Source organism: Spermophilus citellus (assembly GCF_964194105.1).
Source record: "Spermophilus citellus genome assembly, chromosome: 10".
Lineage (NCBI taxonomy): Eukaryota > Metazoa > Chordata > Mammalia > Rodentia > Sciuridae > Spermophilus > Spermophilus citellus.
The window spans coordinates 112313031-112328971 of record NC_138197.1 but is presented as its reverse complement, the minus strand read 5'-3'; positions in this window follow the sequence as shown (position 1 = coordinate 112328971).

Below are 15941 nucleotides of genomic sequence, written 5' to 3'. Positions count from 1 at the left end.
CATAGTTCAGTGACAAAGCACTCCTGGGTTGAATCCCTAGTACAACCACATACCAAAAATAAAAAAAAAAAAAAGAATGAAAGGAAGAAAGGAAGGAAAAAAGAAAGAAAGAAAGAAAAGGAAGGAAAGAAGGAAGGAAGGAATAAAAAGAAAATATAGTCCCTTTACTTTATTTTCTTGATATTGTCAAGTGTGAAAATGATCCCTATAAAATAAGAACAGAGAACAGCGAGATGGGGTGATGTTGGGCCCTTGATGATGTTATTCAGCCACTGAATTGGACAATCCTAGAGTCACTCTACCTCCAAACATGTATGATATCACTTCTCTGTATTGTTAGAAATGGAGATTTCTGATATCTAAAATCTGACAATTACAAACTCTAGAATGTAGAAGAGTTGGTGCTCAGATGTCAACTTCTTTTCTGGCTTTGATAGTGCTTCCAGATCATTTGTTCTGCTTCTTTAGAAGAGAACCTTCTGCCCAGGTGTGGTGGTGCAAGCCTAAAACTGTTAGCTTTTGGTTGGTTGGGTTGGGGGTTTTTGTTTTGTTTTGTTTTGTTTTTTCCTGGCAAATGATGAAGCACCTGAATCCTAGGCATTACCTCTTATAAGAGTAGACTTGTTGACATAATTCTCAACATAGACTTTAAATTAATCCTTCTGTCTTAAGCCTCATGTCCTACTCTCTTGCATATTTAGTGTTTACAAGTCCTTAGGTTTTTTTGGTTTTGCTTTGCTTTTGTAGTGAGAATTGAAGCAAAGGATTGAGCTACATCCACAAGTCTTTCATTTTTTAAAAAATTTGTATTTATTTATTGGTATGTGGTGCTGAGAACCGAACCCAGTGCCTCACACATGCTAGGCAAGTGCTCTACCACTGAGCCACAATCTCAGCCCCACAGCGTTTCATTTTTATTTTGAGAGAGGGTATTACTAAGTTACCCAGGTTGGTCTCAAACTGGCTATCTTGCCTCAGCCTCCGGAGTTGCTGGGATTCCAGGCATGTCATTGAACCTGATTTCCCCAAAGTTTTACAGGGCTAATAGGGACCCTTTTCAACAGAAGCTTATTCTATTGAACTCTGAGTTTTGCCTCTTTTTTCTTGTGTCATAAATCTTCCCTCCATTACTGAACTTCAGTCAGAAAAACTTTCATATTTGGTGTTCCTTGAAATCCTGCTTCTATTCATGTGTTGTTGTGAATTGATTGTTTTAAATTATTTTATAACTATCATTTTAATAAGGTTTTGGGAACAACAAGAAATTTGCATGTTCTTGGTTGACTCTCTTGGTTCAGAAATTCCAAACTTGCCTTTCCATCTAAGGATGATTGAGAATAAAAGCCTTGCATGGAATTAACTGGTCTTGAAATTCTGAATGGAACTCTGGTATACAGTGATTCCAAGGTGAGAACCAATAGATTTCTAATATTCCTTGGGTATGAAAACTTACAAAAGCTGGTGAGACAGAAGGTAGGTACTTTTTGAGGTGCTCGGATATTTTTGAGAACCTGATCTTTGGCAGTTGATGTCACTAGGTTGATAGATACAGAAGCTGGAACTGTCTGTATAATTTTTATTTTATTTTATATATATAGACATATATATCTATATAATTTTATATAGAGATATGTATATATGTCTATATAATCTATTTATATATAATTTACCTACCATAAAATTCACATTACAAAATGCACAATTCTATGAGTTTCAGTAATTACATATCATACAATTGTCATCCCTATCTAATTATAGAACATTTTCAGTACCCCAAAAAGAAACCCCATACTGATTAGCAGTCACTCTTCATTTCTCTTTACCCCAACCTCTGGACTCATTTACTTTGTCTCTATGACTTACCTATTTTGAATGCTTCATATGAATGAAATCATGAAATATACAACCTTTGGTGTCTGCTTTCTTTCACTTAGCAAAATGTTTTCAAAGTTCATCCATGTCGTAGCATATAACAATAATTCTTTCCACTTTAAGTCTGAATATTATTCTATTGTATACATATACCATATTTTACTTATCTAGTCATCAGAGGATGGGTGTCTACATCTTGGCTATTATAAATAATGCCACTATGCCTGGTGGGAGGCCAAGGCAGGAGGATCACAAGTTCAAGGCCAGACTGGATAACTTAGTGAGACCCTGACTCAAATTTTAAAAAGAGGCTGGGGGTGAAGCTCAGTGATAGAAAACATTTGCCTACTATGCACAAGGCCCTGGGTTCAACCCCAGTGTTGCAAACAAACAAACAAACATGCTGCCTGTGAACATTTCTTTGCAATTTTAGTGTGGGCATATTTTCATTTCTCTTGGTTATCTACATAGAAGTACCATTGCTGAACATCTTAGTCCATTTGGACTGCTACAACAATACACCTTCCACTGACTGGTTTATAAATAACAGAAATTTTTTGTTCACAGTTCTGGAGAATGAAATGTCTCAAAAAATTGTTTAAAAAAGGGCTAGGGATGTAGCTCAGTGATAGAGAACCCTTGGGTTCAATTCCCAGTACCACTAAATTAAGAAATTAATTAGAAAACTGAGCATATACTTCAGTGTAACAGTGCCTGCCTAGCATGCAGAGAGCCCAGTATGTTCAATCCCCAGTACTGAGAGAAGGAGAGAAACTAAAAATGAAAAAGGAGTCCAGGGCATTCTCAATGCTTGTGTTTTTTGACAGTTCCTAATTATTTCTCCTCCTCCTCCTCCTCCTCCTCCTCCTTTTTCTTCCTTCTTACCACACTACCTTCCTAATTTCCTCAGGGACTGCTCCCTAGGTTTCAAGATGATAATGACATCATTTAAAACACTCTAAATTTATTTAAGCTATCTCCCTTCCCCCCTCTCTCTCCAAAGAAAATTACATTCTGTTCTGCCACAATGTGTGTTTATACAATGCAAATGAGCTAATGATTACTAAATAAAAGCATGATGTCAGTGTGATGTGGAAGCTGGCATACTCCACTGTCCTAATGAAATGGAGGGCACAGTTAAGAGAGTAGAAACATAACTTTAGCAGAAAAGGAAGAAGACTTCAGCTCAGCTACTGCACAGGCAGGAACTCTTTCAACTCTTAAAAAAAAAAAAAACATTGAAACGCACTTCCACAACTCTTCAATTCTGGCAGGCTTCACTTCCTTCCATCCCCACCTGATGTTGATTTCACTGGCAGGCAGCTCCACGTCCATCACCATTATCTCAGCACCAATAAGTTTGCATTTCTATTCTGTTGTTTAATGTCCCCTGAAGCAATGTCCACAACTGCCTGCTTGGTCTATGTTTCTCCCAGAGTGCCAATTACAATTTTTCTTTTGTATTCTTTTTTTTTTTAATTGGTTGTTCACAACATTACAAAGCTCTTCACATATCATATTTCATACATTAGATTGAAGTGGGTTATGAACCCCCAATTTTACCCCAAATGCAGATTGCAGAATCACGTCGGTTACACATCCACAATTTTACATAATGCCCTATTAGTAATTGTTGTATTCTGCTACCTGTATTCTTATTATAGAGTGGCATAGCTTTAAATGGTCTTTCCTAACAGGTTTCCCACCCACCCCCCGCCATATATTCTATTATTTTTAGTGCACAGTTTTGTAGGATATGAGATATTTCATGAATGAATATATCATGTTATAGCATTAATGCCTGAATTTACATTCTAACCAGGGATTTTGGAGGCACATATTTGCTCAAAGTAGAGTCTTCACTCACAGAGGCAGGACAGTGAGAGATGTTCAGATAAGCAGAAGCTTCCCCCCCCCCCAGGTTTTTTTTTTTTTTTTTAGTTGTAGATGGACACAATATCTTCACTTTATTTATTTATCTTTTATGTGATGCTGAGAATTAAACCCAGTGCCTTGCTAGGTAAGCTCTCTACCACTGAGCCACAAACCCAGCCCAAGCAGAAGCTTTCGATGTCTCTCAAATCTCATTTTAAAAACATTTTCCTGTTCTCTTTAAGAAAGGAATAGCTCTGTCTGAGCCTTGGAAAGTTTTCTTTATTATTATTTTCATTGATAATAATGATACTGATAATAGCTAATGATCATCAGTCCACCATACATCCTATTCATTGAATACTGTTGCTCCTTCTGCTTAATTGCCCATTACATTCATGGCAAATCCATGAAACCATTTAATTTTGGTTTAGCTAGCCCCAGATTTCCCTCCCAGTTAAAAGTTGAGTGGTTTTCACAACTTGCTTAGTAAAATGTACACCCCCCACCCCGGGTTAAAACATCACAGACTTCAACATTCACCAGAATCCCCCTGAGAGGGCTTGTCTAAAATAGATCCCAGGGCCAGGCACAGTACCACATGCCTATAATCCCAGCTGCTGGGGAGGCCGAGGCAGTGGATTGTAAGTTCAAGACCAGCCTCAGCAACTCAGTGAGACTCTGTCTCAAATAAAAAGATAAAGAAGGGCTTTGTGTTATAGCTCAGTGGTAAAATGTCCCTGAATTCCATCCCCAGTATGGGGTGGGGGGAAGTTTCCTGGATTCCACTGCCAGAGGTTCTGATGCCTTCTGTCTGGGTAAGACCTGAGGATTTGCATCTCTAACAAGGTCTTAGATAATGCTGATGTTGCTGATCTAGGAACCACATTTGAGTGTCACTGCTTCAATAAACCTGCCACCTCACAGGTACTAATTCCTTCCCAAGAAACTTCCCCCTCCCCTACTGTCATTGCACAGTATGAACCAGGGGTTATTTTGATCCCAAGAGGACAATTGGCAATATCAGGTGACGCTTTGTGCTGTTATGTCTGCATGAGTGGGTATGCTACTGGCATCAGGTAAGTGGAGACAGGGTTGCTGCTGCTAAACATCCTACAAAGTACAAGCAGTTTTCACCACCAAGAATTAATTGGCCCAAATGCCAGCAGTGCTGGCATAGAGAAGGCCTAGATTGGCACGCTGTTACTGCTTTGATTTCAAATAGCATTCAGTCCTGATTGTATCAATGTCAAGTCAGTAGCCCATGAAATGAAAATGGAGATAAGGAAATGGTCCAATCCACATCCCCTAAATTTTTTACACTTCATTGAAAATAAAAACATCAAGTTTAAAACCACTGAATGCTTTGAATCTCACCTAGAGTCATGATAACTTGTCTTCAGATTTCCAATTTCTTTTTTTTTAGGTCTCATGGAAGAATGCAGGCATCTATTAAAGATAAGCCTTTGGACACTGGACCCATCTATTTCTTTGATCAGGTAATAATATTGCTCCATTTCATCTTGTAATAATTTACTTTTAAAAAATTTCAATTTTGAATGACATTTCCGTCTTCATCTTTTTAAAATATTTTTTTAGTTGTTGGTGTACCTTTATTTATTTTTATTTATTGATATGTGGTGCTGAGGATCAAACCCAGTGCTTCGCACATGCTAGGCAAATGCTCTGCCACTGAGCTACAACACCAGCCTCTCCCTCTTCATCTTAATCACAAACTTTTTTTTCCTTTTTCATTTCAGTTGAAACCTGAAAGGAATAAATGGGAAAAGGAAACATATGAAGAAGAGTTCTCCCAACTAATGGCAAAATATGGGTAAAACATTTGGAATTTCTCTTCAATTTTTGATATCATTGTACATTTGCACAGGCTTGTATAATGTTCAAGGTCACTGCTTTCCCCTTATTCATCCCCACAAAAACTATACCAAGGAATTGGCAGTTCCAACCCGACTCTGAGATCATGCAGAGAGCTCTATTTTAGTCACATCAGTGGTTAACCTAACATACTGGTCCGATTCATCAGTCACCCTGGTTTTCTTGTTGTTTTGCAACAAACCCTGCTCACTCTACCTTAGGGAGTTTGCACCAGGTGCTGCCTCTGCATTCTGTAGCTTCCTCCCCACTTCCTTTTAATTCTCTACTCAAATAGCACCTTTGTGGTAAGACTTTTCTTTCTTTCTTTCTTTGAGACTTTTCTTAATTACCATTTTTAGATTTCTTTTCTGCTCCTAATTTAGCACTCCTGTCCCCGCTTCCTAACAATATTGCTGTTGTATTTATCACTTTCTAGCTTTCTCAATGATATTCTTATTTATATGTTTACTGTCCAGCCCCTCAAAAGATTATAAGTACTTATTTATTTACTTATTTATTTTTGTAGTACTGGGGATTGAACCCAGAGGTACTCTACCCCTGGACTATATCTCCAGCCCTTTTTATCCTTTTTATTTTGAGGCTGCATCTGGTGAAGTTGCCCAGGCTGCTCTGGAATTTGAAGTTCTCCTACCTCAGCCTCCCAAGTACCTGGGTTTGTAGTTGGGCACCACCACACCTAGCAAGGACAGGAGTTTTTAAATGCTTGTTCACTTCTCTATCTCCAGTCCCTGAAATAGTGTTTGGTGTATATAGAATGTATATAAAGAATGACCTAATAAAGATTTGTGATTAACAATCATGGAATGTGTCAAGTTCACAGAGATGAATGTAATAATGAAGCTAGTCATTCCATTTTTTTTTTATCAATTTAGTTACTATAGTTTCTTAACTTGTGAAGTGGAAATAAAAAAAAAAATACACCAATCCGTCTGATCTTCCCCCACCCCCAGTACTGAGCATCAAACCCAGGGCCTCACACATAGTGGGCAAGTACTCCACCCCAGAGCTGCACCCCTAGGCCCTCCACCCAATTTGAATTATTTCAAGGAAATACCTAAGGCTTCTAACTTTATAAAGAGAAGAGATTTATTTAGCTCACAGTTTTGGAGCTCCCAGGGCATGGTTCTGACTTTAGCTCAGGTCTCAGCTATGTCACCTTATGGCAGATAGCAGTGGTGGGAATAAGTAGGTGACATCATCTTAAACCAGGAGCAGAGAAAGGATGGGAGGGGCCAGGCTTGATCCCTTTATAACAACTCTCTTGCGAGAACTGAAGGATTTCACAAGAACTGCCAAAGGGTCCACAAGGTCTAACTCATACCCCCAATTACCTAACTTCCTCCCACTAGGTCCCAGCTCTTAAAAGTTCCACCCCCTTCTGTAGTCTCACCCTGGGGACCAAGTTTTTAATACATAAAACTTTTGGGAAATGCACAATTAGACTATATTCAAATCATAGCACAGTCAATTTTATCCTTTTTTTAAAAAAAATTTTTAGTTGTAGGTTGACACAATGACTTTATTTTTATATGGTGCTGAGGATCAAACCCAGTGTGTCATCCACGCTAATCAAGCGCTCTACCACTGAGCCACAACCCCAGCCCAATTAAAATCCTTTTTTTAAAATGTGGTACTGGGCATTAAAACTAGAGGTGCTCTACCATTGAATCAGCCATTCTTATTATTTATTTTTTATTTTTGGCATAAGGAATTGAACCCAGGGACACTTTGCCACTGACCTACATCCTCAACTCCTTTTATTTTTTAATATTGAGACAGGGTCTCACTAAGTTGCTTAGGCCCTCAATAAGTTTCTGAGGTTGGCCTTGAACATGTGATCCTCCTATCTCAGCTTCCTGAGTTGCTGGGATTACAAGTGTGCACTACCATGCCTAGCTAAAATGGATAGATAGATGATAGATAGATAGATAGATAGATAGATAGATAGATAGATAGATAGATAGATAGATTTTTTTCTTTTTTGATACTGAGGATTGAACCCAGGGCTACTTTATCACTGAGCTGCATCCCCAAGCCCTTTTGATTCTTTATTTTTAAATAGGTTCTCACTTAGTTGCTCAGGGTCTTGCTAAATTGCTGAGGCTGGCCTGGAACAATTGATCCTCCTACTTCAGCCTCCCAAGTCACCAGAATTACAGGGGTGAGCACCACACCCAGCAATAAAAAATATTTTTAAAAGATGAGTTTTACATTTTACATTTACAACCACTTCTGGTTGTCCTCCAAAGAACAGGTTACTTTGAATTACCTAGGTGCCAAAAAAGGAATACCACTTGTAATTTTTAAACATGGTTTGCATAGCAGGTTTACAAACTGTGACTGAAAATTATGATGTTGGAAATACCTAGTCCCTTTGTGGGTCTGTTCTATTGTCTGTATTTTAGTATAATATGATAATATCTAAGAGGGGTGTGTAGGATAGCTAAGGCAGCATAGAATGTGTTTGTAGACTAATGTTAAGAAATTCATGCTGGGTGCAGAGGCGCCTGCTATAATCCCAGCTACTTGGAAGGTTGAGGCAGGAAGAATGCAAATTCAAGACCAGCCTAGTAATTTAGCAAGACCTCTATTATTTAATAAAATATTACAATATTTAATAAAATATTAAAATATCTCTAAATAAAAAATAAAAGTCACTGGGGATGTTGCTCAGTGATAAAAGCATCCCTGAGTTCAATCTCCACTACAAAAAAATAAAATAAAATTCAGGGGCTGTGGTGTGACTCAGTGGTACAGTGTTTGCCCAGCATGCTCCCATTTTGATTCCCAAGGCCATACACATGAAAAAAGAAATTCAGGAAAGTCTTTCTGGAAGAAACAATCTCTGTCATGTCTTATAATTAAATAAATGAATAAATAAAACATTGATTTTTAATCTTCTGTGTATAAATATAATAAACATTCATTGTAAAAAAAAGTTAGAGAAATATAAAAGGAGTGCCTGGTGTGGTGGAACACACCTGTAATCTGAGCAGCTCGGGAGGCTGAGGCAAGAGGATCTCAAGTTCAAAGCCAGCCTCAGCAATTTAGTGAGGCCCTCCCCAACTTAGTAAGACCCTATCTCAAAATAAAATATAAAAAGGACTGGGGATGTGGAGATCATACTATATATAGAATTAGGTACACTTGTCACATAGTATAACAACATAAAACATTTTCCCAAAAATATTAAAAGCATTTCAAACAGATCCTCATGGCTATCTTCTTTGTGGTTATGGAATTATGTACTTAGCTATATCTCTAAGAACCCTTGGGCTCTTTTCAAACTTCTTCTAATTTAAAAACGTTATAGTAAGCCATTTTGTGCATTGATGTTATTTTAATATAGATTTCTAGAAGTCAAATTACAAGGTTAAAGAGTATAAACTATCTTTAATGTTCACATTTGTTGTTTACACTCATAAAAATAGAACATCTAAAGAACTAAAGAAAGCTGAATTGAGTGCAGTCACATCATCCAAGGAAAAGAATGAGTTCCAGTTAATCAGCATCTCAGAACCATCAGGTGTATCCAAGCTTCCACTAAACCTTAAATTCTCCAAAACTCACTGGCAAAAGAAATTATTGGAAGAATACATGCTCACTGCTCCTGAAACACTGAGTGAACTTGAGACAATATTGCAGAAATATGATGAGCACAACATTACATTCCCTGTGGGCATTGTCAGTCTCATGAATTTCAGTTGGCAAGATCTCACGGAGGGCGCTTTTGAGTGTGCACCCAAATATTCAATGCCGAGTCAACACAAGACCTTGCCAGGAGATTCCAGTTCCATAACCATGGTTGACTCAAAGGAACAGAAAATCGTCAGTGATCCAAGAGAAGAGTTTAATAAGGAAAATTCCCTGGTTAAAGCCCCAAATGATCAACATATGACATCATTTAAGTCTATGGAAAAAATACATAAGTAGAAGTTACTAGTTAGATTTATAAATAATGTTCCCAAAGAAATGAATAAAAACAGCAAGTAAATGTGATATTGAGAAAGCATTGTATTACACGTTTTGTGTTTATTATTCTAGTGAGAAATTCATGGATGTTACAAAGATACAAGAGTTTACAGTGTTTTTAATTAAAGCATCTATTAGGCATTTTTCTTTTAAAATATTTTTTGTTCTTTTTAGTTATACATGACAATAGAATGTATTTTGACATATCACACATACCTGGAGTATCACTTCCCATTTTTGTGGTTGTACATGATGCAGAGCCAATACTAGTCCTGTAAATTCATATATGAACGTAGGAAGGTTATATCTGATTCATTCTATGGTCTTTCCCATTCCCATCTCTCCTCCCTTTTCCCCGCTCTCCCCTGTCCAATCCAGTGAAACTCCACACTTCCTAATTTCACTTAGCATCATAGTCTCCAGTTCCATCCATTTACTGGCAAATGCCATAATTTCATTCTTCTTTAAGGCTGAGTTATATTTCATTGTATATATATCACATTTTCTTTATCCATTCATCTGTTGAAGGACACCTAGTTGTTCCATAGTTTAGCTATTGTGAAATGAGCTGCCACAAACATTGATGTGGCTGTGTCACTATAGTATGCTGATTTTAAGTGTTTGGGGTATATGCCAAATAGCATTATCTCACTAAGTTGTGGAGGCCTTAGTGAGATAATGGCCTCTAATTTGTGACCCTCCAGCCTCTGCCTTCTGAGTAGCTGGGATTACAGGAATGTGTCGCTGAACCTGAAAAGAACTGATATTTAAAAAATAAAATCATGTTCAGTTATAGCAATTTAGATCACAGAGAGCTGTCTAGCTATTGCCTAATGTAGTCATCCTGATATCATGGTTGGAGAGCTAATAGGATTTCTGTTGCAGAGCTGTTTGAGGAGACAGTATATCTGAAAAAAAAAAGTGAAGTCCATCTGAAATAACTAGTAGATAAACTAAGCTTAAAAATTAGGCCTCTCCTGTGGGGAAAAAGGCACACTCATACATTGCTGTTGAGACTGCTGATTGGTATAGCCAATATGGAAAGCAGTATGGAGATTCCTTGGAAAACTGAGAATGGAATCACCATTTGACCCAGCTATTCCTCTCTTCAATCTATACCTAAAGGACTAAAAACAGCATTAGAGAGACACAGCCACATCAATGTTTATAGCAGCACAATTCACAATAGCTAGATTATGGAACCAGCCTAGATGCCTTTCAGTAGATGAATGATAAAAAAATGTGTTATATATACACAATGGAATATTACTCAGCATTAATAGAGAATAAAATCGTGGCATTTGCAGGTAAATGGATGGAGTTGGAGAAGATAATGCTAAGTGAAGTTAGCCAATCCCCAAAAAACAAATGCCGAATGTTTTCTCTGATATAAGGAGGCTGATTCATAGTAGGGTAGGGAGGGGGAGCATGGGAGGAATAGATGAACTCTAGAATAGGGTAAAGGGGTGGGAGGGGAAGGGGGCATGGGGTTAGAAATGATGGTGGAATGAGATGGACATCATTATCCAAAGTACATGTGTGAAGACATGTCTGGTGTGAATATACTTTGTATATTGTACTCCATATGTGTAATAAGAATTGTAATGCATTCTGCTGTCATATATAACAAATTAGAATAAAAGATTTTTTTTAAAAAAAATCTGCTAGGGTGGCTAAATCAAAAAGACAGACAATAACAAATGTTGGAGAAATTGGAGACCTCATATATCAATTGGGAATGTAAAATAGTGCAGCCGCTGTGGAGAGCAGTTCAGCATTTCCTCAGAAGTTACACAATTATCATATGGTCTAGTAATTCCATTCCTGAGAATATACCCAAGAAAACTGAAAACATGTCCATGTGAAATCTCATACTCAAATCTTCATACAGCATTATTCCTAGTAACCAAAAGGCAGAAACAACCCAAATATCCATCAACTTATGAATGGATAAACAAATTGTGGTATATCCATACAATCAAATATTATTCTGCCATAAAAAGGAACACATTAAATCATATGCTTCATATATATGTATCTAAATATTCTGACCTCGAATATTCAGCAACCTGGGAGACTGAGGCAGGGGGATCACAAGTTCGAGGCAAGCCTCAGCAATTTAGTGAGGCCCTAAGCAATTTAGTGAGACCCTGTCTCAAAATAAAAAATAAAAAGGGTTGGGGCTATAACTCAATTGTAAGGCCCTAGGTTTAATTGTCAGCACTGCAAAAGAATAAAAAAGAAAATATTGATATATGCTATACATAGATGAACCTTGAGAAAGAAGCCAGTCACAAAAGACCACAATACTGTATTATTCCACTTATATGAACATTTCCAGAAAAGGCAAATCCATAGAGACAGAAAATGGATTAGTGTTGTCAGGATCTGGAATGACATGGAGATGAAGAGTTATTGTGAATAGATATGGGGAATTTTTTTTCGGGGCCGGGGGAGCTAATGAAACTATTCTGGAATTAGGTAGAAGTGATGCTTACTGAGTGTACTCGAAACCACTGAGCTGTAAGCTTTTAATGAGTTCATAGTTGATAAATTATTCTAATTTTTAAAAGTTATGACAGAAAAAGGGAAATATTACACTGGGGGTGGGGGGAAGCTATTGTACCAATTCAAACAGAAACCATTTATAATTAAAAACTGCTGAGAAGTGGAATTCATAGTAGCTATAACTCTAGGCTCTGAAGGCGTTTGCGGTCTGCAGTGTGCAATATAAGGTGGTAGGCATAGCTTATAGTAATAATCTTAGTAACTGTTGCAGAGTTTGAAGAAGGTTCAATAGACTCGGATCCTTTTGCTTCCCTTTATCCACTGTGTGGAAATACAGTCTCTAGCAACAGTTGAGGCTGCTGTAATAGGGTAGTAAGGAAGGGGGAGAAAGAAACACAGCCACCCTGAAGGAATAGCCTTGTGCACGGGTTGCATTTCCTAGGGTCAGCTCTGCCCTTCAGTACACCCGTGACTATGAGTGGGAGAGAATTGTATGTGTCCCTATGATCTCACAGGACATAGCTGCTTCCTTATTCTATTAAGGATCCCACTCTTTTGTTGTACATGATGTGGAGTTACCCTGGTTGTGTATACAAATACAAGGCTAGGAGAGTTATGATAGATCAATCCTACTGTGTTTCCCATTCCCCTGCCTCCTCCCTTCCCTTCATTTCCCTTTGTCTAATCCAATGATTTTCTATTATTCACCTGCCCAACCTTGCTTGTTTTGGATTAGCATCCACAAATCACAGAGAACATTTGGCCTTTGTTTTGTTGTTGTTGTTGTTTTTTGTTTTTGTTGTTGTTGTTTTGAGGGGATTGTCTTATTTCACTTAGCACGATATTCTCCAGTTCTATGTCCATTCTCCAGACAATGCCATAATTTCATTCTTCTTTGTAGCTGAGTAATATTCCATTGTGTATATATATCACATTTTCTTTATCCATTCATCCATTGAAGGACACCTAGGTTGTTTCCATAGCTTGGTATTGTGAGTTGAGCTGCTATAAATATGGATGTGGCTAAGCCATTGTAGTATGCAGTTTTTAAGACCTTTGGGTATATGCCAAGGAGTGGAATAATTGGGTCAAATGGTGGCTCCATTCCAAGCTTTCTAAGGAATCTCCATACTGCTTTCCATAGTGGTTGCACTAATATGCAGTCCCACCAACAATGTATGAGTGTACCTTTCTCCCCACATCCTCACCAACATTTCTCAATACTTGTATTCTTGATAATTGCCATTCTGACTGGAGTGATATGGAATCTCAGTGTAGTGTTTTTTTGTTTTGTTTTGTTTGGAGGGGGGTACCGGGGATCCACTCAGGGGAACTTCACCACTGAACCACATCCCCAGCCCTAATTTGTATTTTATTTAGAGACAGGGTCTTATTGAGTTGCTTAGTGCCTTGCTCAGTGTAGTTTTAATTGCATTTCTCTAATTGCAAATTAATTGTTGAACTTTTTTTCAATATATTTGTTGACCATTCGTATTTCTTCTTCCATGAAGTGTTTGTTCAGTTCCTTTGCCCATTTACTGATTAGATTATATATTTTTCTGGTGGTGAGTTTTTTGAGGACAGAGCTTCTTGAAGTCCTATTAGTAGCTGAGAACAGATAGGCTCATAGGCACAAGAGAAGTCTGAGGAACAGGAAGTTTGAGAGTTTTTTTTGTGTGGTTGGTTGGTTGGTTTTAAATGTTCTTATGTAGTGTTTCCACTATATATCCATTCTGTCCTCTCTTTTCTTTTTTCTTTTTTTTACAGGGGGCATCATAGCAGGTGAAAATTGATATTTGGTGTTAAATTTGGTGTGCATTTACCATGTATGTTTCCATGGGAACATGTTGGGCAACTTCAGGGCGGTTTAGAATGGCCTCACAGGGGGGCAGTGGCCACGAAAATGTACCTCTCAAGTCTTGGAAAATAGGAAATGAATTGTTTCATGACCCCCAACTGCTGGGCTCAGAAATCATTATGGCTTTTGTACTAGATCATGTTTTACATGGACTACAATCTGTAGATGACGATGGCAGGACTCAGGGAGACCTGGGACACTCCTTATTGGGAAGCTATGGTTTGAAACCTCTCCATGAGCTTTGCTGACAGACTTCACTACAATATAAGATGATGCTACCCCACCTTCCTGCCTTCTCTCTCCCCTTACCTGGAGGTCAGATCTACATCACAGACTAAGAGGAGGTTCTCCCAGCTTCCTCCACCTCCCACCCCACTTTCCCTCTCGGGCATTTCCCCTGATATGTCTAGTCCCATATTAGTTCTGGTTTTCAAAAGATCTGGACAACACACAGGGGAATCCAAAAGAATCACCAAGAAATGTGACCAATCCTCTTCCCCAGCCAATGTTATCATAGCAACAGTAAATTCAATAGTTTTAAGCATCTGGGGGGAGCTGGAAAAACACTGAATATTTTCTCTGGGTTATATTTTTAACTTTAATGATAGTCAATATGATATGGTGGGGGAATGACATTCTTTTGAATGAGAAAGACTCCAAAAGACTTTGCCAGTTGTACAACTAATCATTTTGGGGATATCTGGGAAATCTGTCTTGATTTCATCATCATCTGCAAAATCAGGGTGATTAATGATAGAATTTTCTTGAGGGTATTAAATAATATAATGTATACAAGCACGTAGCATAGTGCTTAGAATCTAGTGAGTGGTCAATGAATATGCCATGGTTATTGTGATCATTTTCACCTATATTCTTATTTTTCTTCTTTTTTTAATCATTATAATTTTTTACATTATTTTTTTCTAGATGCAGCCTATTTTATGGGATCCTGAATTTACAGAACTCCTGGTTTATATATAAAGTTTAAGGTGTCTCATGAGTCTTGCTTTCTTTCCAACAAGTTACCTTTTTATTTTCTTCCTTTCTCTTTCTCTCACTCTCTATCCTTTAAGACAGGGTCTTGCCAAGTTGCCCAGGCTGGTCTCAAACTTGTGATCCTCCTGCCTCAGTTTCCTGAGTAGTTGTGATTCTAGGAACACACCACCAATCCTGGACCTTTATTCCCTTTTGGACAGCTTTTAAAACATCTATATTTTTTCTTCGTAGGATGGATTCATTCCACTTCACAAATTAATAAAGTTTCTTATTTTAGATTTATATTTTAGCACAAAACTTGATAAAGATACAGAATGGCAAGGACTGGTGGACTCGTGTCCTGAGACACCCTTTTTTTTTTTAATATATATATCAGCAATGGGCTTCATCAGTAGTTCTTACATGGAAGGCCAGATCTTAGGACAGAAGAATAAGAAATTATGCAGAGGAGTTTTGAGTTTAAAAAGCTGACTCATTTCCAGAGTAAATGGTGCAAATACCTCATGGGTTATTGTTGGTGTTTATGAAATCTTTGCTAATGTTCTGGCAAGAATATTATATACTGGCAATTTGGTTTTCTGTTGGTGATAATCTAGCAAAATGCTCTCTTTATCTTCTCCTTCCCCTCTCCCCCTCACATTTCTCCTTTGCTTCCTAGCTTTTGTCAACCATAAACAGAACTTCCGGGAGGCAAATCTGCCTGTTGTCATCCACTTCTCACTGTCCTCCAAGTTCTGTTTGGAAAACGGTAAGATCCCTTTACCCACCCAAATACAACTCTGGTGAGCAGCCAGAATGAGAGTCATTTCCGTCCCTGAGTCTGGCACCTTTCCAGCCATCCTCTTAGTGCAGCCATAATCAGAGCCAGACACTGAAGTTCTCAGATTTCAAGTCAGTTTTTTCGGAGGCATCTCCCTGACCCAGCCATCCCTGATTTCTCTACCCTACACCGTAGGATTTTTTCCTT